The 11,136-nt window shown below is 36.0% G+C and overlaps 2 long non-coding RNA genes across 2 annotated transcripts; one reads left to right on the forward strand and one right to left on the reverse strand.

Moving 5' to 3' along the window:
• On the forward strand, positions 1,597-1,835 carry LOC109344861. The gene is made up of 2 exons (XR_002107352.1): positions 1,597-1,638; positions 1,680-1,835. It is a non-coding gene; the product is annotated as an uncharacterized LOC109344861 (long non-coding RNA).
• Positions 2,889-5,786, reverse strand: LOC109346056. Its single transcript, XR_002107468.1, has 2 exons — positions 5,215-5,786; positions 2,889-3,379 (listed from the first exon to the last, which is right to left on the reverse strand). It is a non-coding gene; the product is annotated as an uncharacterized LOC109346056 (long non-coding RNA).

The raw sequence follows: 11,136 nt of genomic DNA on the forward strand, positions 1-11,136 counted from the left end.
TTTCAATTTGAGTAAACGATTACTCAAAGTAGTGTAATCAATTACTCTGTGCGTATAAATAGGATTTTTTTTCACTTTTTTAGACTTCATCTTCTTCCTCCTACTCTCTGACTCGTGCATACCCCTCTCTCACTCTAAAATCTTCATTTCTAAACCGTTTTGGGTGATCTTTGTGTCAATTCCTATCACATTTTCGATTCTAAACACTTCTAACCATTCATTTTCGTGATTAGTGGCTTAAATCAAAAACCCCCAAATCTCCAAAACCCAAAAAACCTAAAATTTCAAAATCCCAAATTCATGGCTTCTTCTTCTAGATCAAAGAAACAACGCACCAATACATCTCAAAGGAGTGAAGGAACAACATCTTTGGAGTCTAACCCTCTGGACTTGACAAGGCTTCTTGCTAATGATGAGGAATGCAAGATATTCGAGGAGCACTTCCATGGTCACACCATTTTTACTCCAAAATACGGTAATATAGAGAATTTTGAATTTGAAGATTTTTTATTTCCTTATCTTTTGCTGCAACAAAACCGTTTTGACTTTTTCTGTGAAACTAACGACTTATATCTCGAACTTGTTTGAGTATTCTACTGCAACATGAACTTTCGGAAAAATCGTCTTACTTCCCATGTGAAAGGAAAACAGATTGTCTTAGATGATAAAACTTTTAGTTCATTGTGCTGCAAAATACCCACTCAATGTAGCACTATTAGTTTCGGTCTTCAGTGTGAATGGGAGAACTATGATCGTAAGGAATTCTACTATTCTATGTGTAGAATTTCTAAAGAGGAAATTGAAGTGCGTAAGCAGCAAGGCTTTCGTGAAACTGTTAAAAATCGAGATATCCTCTCTGTTGGACATCTTAAACTCGAAGATCGCTTGCTTCATTATCTGCTGAGCTATGTCATCTTACCAAACTTTTCAAACCATTCTCAAATAAGTGACATAGAGCTCCAATTGATGTATGCTATGAAATTCAACATCAAGATCAATTGGACTTAAATGATGATGCGACAAATGTGGAACGTTCGAGGAACACAAAGTCCTTTGCCTTATGCTATCTTCATAACAAACATTCTTGAACATTTCGGTGTGCCTACTAATGGTGAAACCAAGGTACCACTGAATCATGGAAGCTGTCCACAAAATGGGTTTCTCCATTGATCCCCGTGATCGTCGCTCTTATAGGCATCAATCTGATAGACAACCTGCACCTGCTGATCAAACAGAACCTAACCCACCTGCACCACAACCTTATGAGTTTCATGCTCAATCTTCCTCATCCGTTGATATGCCTACCAATTAGATGATAATGGACGAGTTGGTTTCTCATCGAGGCTACATCTCAAATTGGATGGATGCCTTTGATACACAAAACCAACAGATCTAGTTTGAACTTCATCATCTCTCTTCTAAGCTGAGAAGTGTGGACATTGATGAAGATAGTTCTGAGCCTGAGTCTTAGAGTGTGTCTAGGTTTTTATGTTTGTATCGGTGCATAATTTTGAACACCTGTTTTTATGTCTGTAATATTTGTCTGCTTTGAACATCTACTACTATGCTATGCTATGTTTTTATAAGGTAGTTTTGAGAATACATGAGTCTGAATTGGGTTCAATAATGTGTAATAAGGTAGTTTTGAGAATGAGGGAGTAGGCTGTTTTTGCTGTGAGATGATGAGTATAGAGTTGGAACTAGTTTTCTGTTTTCCACGTTTCTTTTAGCAATAGTTTAGAACTATGGTTTTGTTATATCATCATCATTGATCATATAACTAACATATTTGTACAGTTTCATCATTCACCAATGAAGATCATTTGGAATATAATGGTTTTATCGTGTCAGGTCAAAGGTCAAACGTTCAATTTTTTGTAACGACGCTTGTTGGGAGGGAAAATCACACACTCTTTAAAAGATAGAGAACGTTGGTTATACAAAAAAATCATTCTAAAATATTAATGCCAGATTCAAAGTTCCCTATATCTCGTTAGTGGAAAGAGTTGGGATTATGTATTTTGAATTTTTATGTTCATTTTATTTTACTTTTATTTTGGGGTATGATGCTCAAGGTAGTTGTCAAACATTTTATGGGATATGATTATGGAATCAACATTTAATAAATGAATCAGAACCCGCTCTAGCTAATTATGGTGCCATAGAAGTCCTCCTCCTATCAGCATTCTTAAGGGTGTGTTTGGGAGTACCATTTTGGAGGGGGAGGGAAGGAAAGGGAGGGTTTAGGAGAGGGATTCCCTTGTTTGGGAGTTTAGTGGAGGGGAGGGGAGGGTTTTGAAGGATTTTTCAAACCCCCTCAAACCCTCCAAATGCCAAAATACCTAGTTCCCCCAAATTGGGGTGTTTTTGGAGGAAAATAAGCCAAATTACCTAACTACCCTTACTAATATTATTCTATAACATATAATACATAACATACTATTGATTTTTTAAAGGAGGAAGAGGGATATGTGAACACTCAATTTTGTCCGGCCTTTTTACAATAATATAAAAATTTCAAAACAACAAGTTCGGAACAAACAAATTTGTGAAATATTTCATTGAATTTGTCTTGTGAATGTCTAGTTCGTAACTTGCGATTAGAAACATTTTTACCAATTCAATTCGATTAACTTAATAAACTTTTCATTGGGATTGTTACATAATCAAGGTCATATAACATCTTAAAGCACATACCGATTTTTTGAGATTCTATTATTGTTAGTGGGCATAACACATTGTGTTTAATTTTCGGATTATAAACCTTGGCTCTGCCATGTATGTAATATATTACATAAGTGGAGGAGAGAGCAAAGAGGACGTGGATTCCTTGTTTTCTTCCACCTCATCTACTATCCCAAGACAAAGTTAAAAAAAAAAAGGAAATATAGACCAACATTGTCTAGATTGCACATAACACACAAGGAAGTAAGGTATAGCAGAACAGAAAGAAAAAACACATTGGAAAAACGTGAAAAGTTTGATACCGAATTGTGGGAGTCGAAAAGCAGAGAGTATGCTAGAAAAGAGGTATTATTGTTCTTGAGAAGAATATATAGGCAACATATCCATCCTCTTATCAAAAGCAGACAGGAAATAGGCAACTAAGATACTTTCACGTGCCTTGGTATAATAGCAAAAGACCTCAGTGGCATACTAATCCAAAATAGTTGCCTTAAGGTCATCATCTTCAATGACCCATTTCAAAATTCCTCATCTCACCAACTTGGCATTTACAAAGCAGGATGAGCTATAGCTTATGATGCTTGGAGTGCTTATAGCCATTGGGTATTGCATAGCATCACAGAAAGCTTCTGTTCTTGGATCCCCCACCTAGGATTTATTGCTTGTGTTCGTATGTTCTCAAATGATATTGTTACTGCAGCAATAAGACCAATATTAATGAATGCAAACAATAAACTAAATTCAGAGAACAAAAGAGTTTGTATTAAAGTAGGTATGGCTAAAGAACAAAAAAGATTATTCGGATACCCTCCCTTACGAACTGTACAGCTGACTGATTTTTGTGGAAACAGAGTTGCATAAAGTCTCACAGTGCAGGGAACCAATCGGCCTTCTCAACGCAATGCTCCTCATACAATAAGTTGTTAAAGAACCAATTAATGAAAGAAGGTCATCAACCAGGAGTCATAAGATAAATCAGTCAGGAATTTCAGGTAGTTACAAAGTAAAAGCATCAAAAGAGGCACTAAGTAGACGTCATTAGGCTGGTAAATGGCAGCAGAGAGACAGCATAAAACACATGATAATCAATAGCAGGAATTTCTAGGGATGACACGTTCAGTTACAAACAGTCATAAACATCATGAATAAAGGCAATTATTGAGCAATTAGAGCAATGGTGGGCTGCCAGAAAATTATCAGGGATCATCCAGCAGACCAAAGGATCTATCATCAGTTACATATGCAATAAATCCACATGAAAGACTAATCATTAGGCAGTTTCTAAACACAAGAGTCAGGATTATTCCTGATTCTCAATGGGCAACCCAGGAGGCCCAGCTAGTTGGCTATAAAAAGCATACTCTGTCATAGAGACAGAACAGACAATTGCTGTAAATAGAACCCGTATAGACAGAACTTAGAAACAAACCCTGCAATCCAGAGAGAATACCCATGCATATACATAGTACCATCAGAATGTACCTACAATCCATATAAACTTGCATCCAGTGTCTATCACAAAAAAGCAAAGAACACAGAACACAATTGTCATAGCTCACATATACCCAAACATCCAGAATACACACATACACTGAAATCAGAACCCTCATGCACTGTTCTATCACACAAATATAGAAGCAGAACCTCTGTAGACAAAGAATCAACACTCAGTAAACATAGTGAAAAAACAGAGGGGGCTATCATACACGGTTATCAAAAAAGGGGAACTCACGACCAGAGAGAGCATTCCAGAGATAAAGCAAAAGACACATACGTTCAGAGATCAAAGAAAAAGCTCATACATATACATACTGCGGAAATAGAATGCTCATACATTGATATCACACAAACATAAGCAATCAGAAGGATACTTTTAAGCCACCTATCAGAATACATTCAGGCATACATCTACAACAGAAGAAGTAGAACCCAGAGGAAAGTCGTGCATCATACACAACCATAACCAGAGCGCTACCTCCATACATCCAAGCAAACTCAATCCAAAAATAGGCTTGCGTTTCACAAGCATCATAAAGTGGCAGCATACATATCACACAACAGAGAGCATACACTCAGGTAAGCACTCAAACCATAAAAAATGCTATGTTTCATTCGATTCATGTTATAGACTTATATGCTTGAATCATAAACATTTTCAATTGATCATGTAAAACACTCATCGGTTTTGACAGAAACATACACATTTACACTCATATGTATTATGGTTTATTCCTAGTTAACCGTTTGTCCAGATCAGTTATATATGATCGATCAAATTCCGGCTGTAAAAGAATCAAATGAAAGAAGAGGATAAAAAATCGTTACCGAAAGGACCTGTTCTTTTTGCATATATAACAACAACCATTCCCCAGAAACATATGTACTAACTAAGAGTGTAAGGCGATCATAAAACCACTATTTGCTTTATTGCTAAACAAATCAGGATTCCACACATCTTCATACGCACATCATCAACTAATTTTAAGCACTAAAAGATAAATAAAAGCAAATAAAAAGGAGATGCGATACCTTACGGGTTCTCCTCGCCTCAACCGCATGACCTATGGTTCCAATGGTCACCTTCTTCACCGATACTGTGATTCTCGCATTTGGGGATATTAGGAATCCTTTGAGCACCACAACCTCGTCTAGAAATCCCGCATGCAGGAGAGACATAAGGGTAAGTCAACATCCCCAAATCAATCCTAACACTTTCGGAAATAATTAGTCGAGGAGAATAGCTGAATCCCCACCTTACTTTGGTGACCACCGCGAAAATAAGAACCCCGAATTGGAAGACCACCGCGATCCGAACCTCGAGCCACCGTACCCCACCATAACCACCGTGAACCACCAAAAGATTTGAAGAACGAGACAGAAGCTCGAAGCGAAGCCACCGGCAAGGCACCACCATGAACCACCAAGAGATTTGAAGAACGAGACAGAAGCTCGAAACGAAGCCACCGGCAAGGCACAACCCGTCACCACCGCCGGAGATGGAGCTAGAAAGAAGAAGGAGTTGGGGATTAGGGATTTCAATTTTTCCCTTCCCAACTTGTTCTGCGTGAAATGGGCAAAAGGGTTAACACCCCTCAATTTCTTCTTTTTGATTTTTACACGTGATTCTTCCTTTTTTAGCTTTACTTATTTATTTTTTGTTTTATTAGTTGTATTGTTTCTTTTGTTTATTATTGTTGTTTGGGTTGTTTCTTTTCAAGTCATTTATATCATGGGTCCAATAATCAGATTATTATGCAACAACCCACACTAACCTGTTTTGTGTTAGATTGTTTTAATTAATTTAGTTATAAAAATGTAAGTACTTAAAATATATTCTTTAGTAATAATGTGATAAAACTTTGGCTCTTCAACTATATTACCAAATTAATCATGGAATTGTTATAGTAAGGTTATGGTTCGAGTTGTCTCTAACTTCTCTGAGAATGAGAAGAAGGTCTACAACCAACGCCGTCTCTAAACTATTAATTCTATATGTATAATTAATAAACTATTTTATTACTAAAATCTTATATCTATAAATAATTAAAAACTATTTTACCAAATAAATTTTATGGGATTTTTATAGTGAGGTTATGGTTCGAGTTGTCTCTAACTCCCCGTAAATGAGGATAAGGTCTACGACCAACACCGTTCCTGAACTATTAGTCTCATTGAACCAAACAATTATATATTAATCAATTCAATAAATTAACATTTTTAAACCTATCGGTATTTTCTAAATCACTAACAATCAACCAAATTAACTAAACAATTTTCGAACTAGAACTACGTAAGCCTTGATCCCCTTAATAGGGGTACGTAGGACCAAAGTCAATATTGTCAGGCTCAATAATAAAAATAAATAATTCTAAATAAATAATTGTTAAGGGTATAAAAGTCCATGTTATTAGTGAGGGTACCGTTTTAATACGGGCGGACGGGGTGCTAATACCTTCCCCGATCCGTAATCGACTCCCGAGCTCAGAATCTCTGCCTAAAGACCATATTATCCTAATTGGGCTTACTATAGAGTTTTCTATGTTTTAACCGCAAAAAACGTAGTGGCGACTCCAAATCAATCGGGAGATGTACAAATCAAGTTCGCCTCCTCCCAAGTCGTAGAGCCGGTCTTCCAACCAAAAATCGGGTCGCGACAAGATAAAATAGTATTTTTGTATTACATTAATACTCCATCCCCTCCTATCTAAATTCCACACTCCCAAACAAGGGAGGGGTTTTGTTGAATTTGCCCTCCCTTCTCCTTCCTTTCCTCCCCCCTCTTTACCCTCTCATCCCTCTCCTTTCCTTTCCCTTCTCGATAGAACCAGAGTTGCGTCTATAAACCTTAGGCTTTGTTTGGGAGTTATGGGAGAAAGAAAAAAATATAGATCAAAGGGTTAGGAATGAGGAAGAATAGAAGGTAAAATGAAGGAAATTCTCCCCCTTACCTAGGAGTATAAAATTTAGAAGATGAATGATAAACTAATGATAACGTAAGAATATTTTTTTTTTATTTTTCCTTTAAAATTGTATTTAAAAATGAGAAATGAACAATAATGTATAATTATATAATATTACTAAAAATATTTAGATATTTTGACATTTTATCTCCAAAAAAACCTCAAGTTGAGGAACTTTAAAAATAGACATATAGAGGGTTTGAGAGACCCTCCAAAATCTTCATCTCTCCTTCATCGAACTCCTAAACAAGGGAAATGCTTTCTAAAGTCATTTCTTCCATTCCTTTCTCCTATAAAACTCCACTCCCAAACAAAGCCTTTTGTTTGGGAGTTAGGAGGGAAAGAGAAGGAGAAGGATCAAATGGTTAGGAAGGGGAAGGGATGGAAGGGAAAAGGAAGGAAATCCTCTCCCTTGTTTAGGAGTATGTAATTTAGATAAAGAGGGGTAAACTAATGATAATGTAAATATTTTTTATTTTCCCTTAAAATATAATTAACAATGAGAAATGAACAAGAATATGTAATTATATATTATTACTAAACATATTTAGCTATTTTGACATTTTGTCTCCAAAAAACCCCAAATTAGAGGAACTTTAGAAATAGACACATGAAGGGTTTTGGAGGGTTTGAGAAATCCTCCAAAACCTTCCCTCCTCCTTGATCCAACTCCCAAACAAGGGGAAGGCTTTCTAAAGCAATCCCTTTCCTTCGCTTCCCCTCCAAACCCCTACTCTCAAACAAGGCCTTAGGGTTAGTTTGAGACAGGTGCGGAAGATTGAGGACATGTGAGGGAACTGCCCCTGAATTTTTTTAATAAAAAATATTATATTATATTTAAATATTTTTTACTTCATGTGTTTGTGCGATTATTCTAAAAGTTATAGATAATAAATTGGGTTGTCTTATAAGTGTAGATGTTAATATTACTTGTAATACTATTATTTTAAAATGACTTTACACAAATGAAATAGATTATGCGATCACAAATTGTATTTGTCAAACTTTGCTACAATAGTCATTAGATCGTAAGAATTTTATAAATCATTTAATATTGAAAATATGTATTTTGTGCAAAATTTATATCATATGAATTTAACTAATAAGATAAAATTAATTTTAGATGTCAATTTCACCATTTTATTGTTGATATCATTAATCATTCATGTTTGAAAAACTCTCACTAATATTTGAATTTAGTGCAACTTTGACAATACGGTACAAGTGAATACATATTAAATTACGGATGGCAAAAAAACTCGTACCCGCGGGTAAAATCCACACGGGTACGGGCACGAGTCACTAACGGGTACATGCGGGTTTTACAAATGGGTTTTTAAAAATATCTATAGTATAAACTGGCGGACACGTGTATTGTATTACCTGTGTCCGCGAGTACCTGCTATATATATAATTACAATGTTATCCTTACTTTTAAAAAACATACCCTAAAATCACACCTCACAAATCACATGGTTGTTCCTAAAATTCATAAACCCTTCCCCTTTCTCATTCCAATGGCCAGGCAACAAACCCATACTTCCCCTTCTCATTCCAGTTTCCAGCCAACACACAATATCTTGTCTCCTTCCCTGTGAGGCAGCGGCGACGAGTTGAAGCGGCGATGACGATGTGAGACGGCAACGATACAACAAGGTGCGTTTCTCTCTCTTAGATACACCATTGTTTTGTGTTCTCTGTCACTTACATTGTGTTCTGTGTTCTCTGTCACTTACATTGTCTTCTGTGTTCTATTCATTCATTCCTCACTTAAGTGTTCTTTGTTATCCATTCCTTCAATTTATTTCCTTCTATATGACATATGTATGTTTCAACTTATTTCATTCTATATGACATATGTATGTTTCAATTTATTTCCTTTAGTTGTTTAAACCTTTTATAATATGACAAAGCTGATAAAAAAGGAAAAATTGTGCACCAAGTAACAATTTTTCATTCATGATTACACCAAACCTCACTGCAGTATTATTATTGCAAGAAATTTGTACCATTCAATTTACATTTGATTTAATAGTTACAGTTGTTACTACGGCAGAATAGTTACAATTGCATTTGATTTGATAAAAGTTATGGAAATTGTAGCATCTATTATTATACAAACACAATACTTATATAAGGTTACAAGCCTCTATTGGACATGACTAATTGGCTATCATTACAGAACATGATGCACATGTTCAACAATCAGCCAATTAGTCCATGTTAGCAAAAGTTTCTCTGTTGCAATAAGAACTTATCAAGCATATTGTTCTTGTTTAGATAAGCTGATTAAAACAACTTATGTTCTTGACAAATAAAAATTGATCTTATCCTCCTACTTTTATAATCATTGTTTATTAAAACAACATAAGCTGCCAAACACAAAAATCAGCATTGGAAAACATAGTTGTATAGAATACAAACACAATACTTATACAAGGTTACAAGCATATATTATTATACAAACACAACACTTATACAAGGTTACAATCTAACTTTCATATTGTAACTTTGCAGTATGTCTACTGAGCAAGTCTCTATTGGATAAAATCAAGTTCTTAATACCTATAATGTGGGTGAATCAAACTCATTTTCAATGAATGTAGATGCTCCTCCAATTCAAGATGAAACTCATTGCTCAAGTCCAATTGATGTTGAAGAAGCTCGACCAAAACAATTATCATCTATTTGGAATCATTTTGTGCGACATAGGATAGATGGAAAGTGGAAAGCAACTTGCAATTATTGTGGCAAACGACTCTTGGGAGATCCAAGTCAAGGAACAAAACACTTGCACAATCACTTTAAAAGTTGTATACGTCGATCAAATTTAGATATAAAGCAAGCACTTCTTAAAACTACAAAAAAAAGGTAGTGAATTAGTGTTGGTTGGTTCTGATAAGTGCCAAACGTATCTAAATTTCATACATTTTTATGGCACTTATCTTAAGCATAATTGAGAAAAACCAACTTAAAACAATATTTTTGTATAAAATATCACAATCTTGTATATTTGTATTTGTATTTCTTTTTTTTTTATGTGTTTTGTAGGATTTAGAAAGAATAAGAAAAGAGAAAAAAGGACTCATGGTCAAAAAGAAAAAGAAGTCAAAATCAAGGTGCTCAAGCAGACAGCTGAGCATGGACCAAGCCACACTAAGCTGACCTGGACACCAGCCTGACCTGGACACCAACCTAACCTGGACCAAGATGCTCAAGCAATCAGCTGAGCGAACCTGCTTGGCCGCTCAACCTAACACTAGACTAATCATGACACGGTCAGAACTCAAGCTTGACACAGTCAAACACGAGCCTGGCACACGCCCAAGCTGCTCAATAATCAGCTCAGTGGTGCAACCAAGCAGCTCAGTGGTGAACCAGACTCCTGCCTAAGTCAGCAAGCACCATGCCATGTCCCAGTCAACACGGTTAAAGTTGCTGAACAAGCAGCTTAGCGGTGCTACAGGTGTGCTAAGCGGTGTGCACCTAGACTTGACTTAGCCATCAAGCAAACCATGAAGTCACCAATGACATCACTTCAAATAGCCCACCATAGGATTTTCAGAGTAGCTCACCATAGCTGGTCCCATAGCTCACAACAAGCTTTGATGAGTCAAGCTTAAGGAGGTGAAAAAGCTGCTTGATCAAGTGATCAAACCCATGCTGAAGGGTTTGGTCAGCTGCTGAGCGGTGCTAACAAGCAGCTCAGTGGCTCCAAGGAAACTTCTATAAATAGAGGCACATTTCATTCGCATCAAAGATCATATAACACACATATCATTCACCATTCTACCTATAAATTCTTCCCTGAAGTTCTCTATTCTTGTTCTTAGTTCATAGGAGTTTTATTTAAGTAAGTTTTGTAATTGTAGTTTATAATTCAAGAGAATAAAAGGAGAAGGCAAATGAGATGCAAAAATCTATTTTGTAATCTCATTTGGAACTCAAAGCATCCAATCCTTGGATGGATGGCTCATGCTCCTAACAATTT

This window comes from Lupinus angustifolius, chromosome LG04 (assembly GCF_001865875.1).
Source record: "Lupinus angustifolius cultivar Tanjil chromosome LG04, LupAngTanjil_v1.0, whole genome shotgun sequence".
NCBI lineage: Eukaryota > Viridiplantae > Streptophyta > Magnoliopsida > Fabales > Fabaceae > Lupinus > Lupinus angustifolius.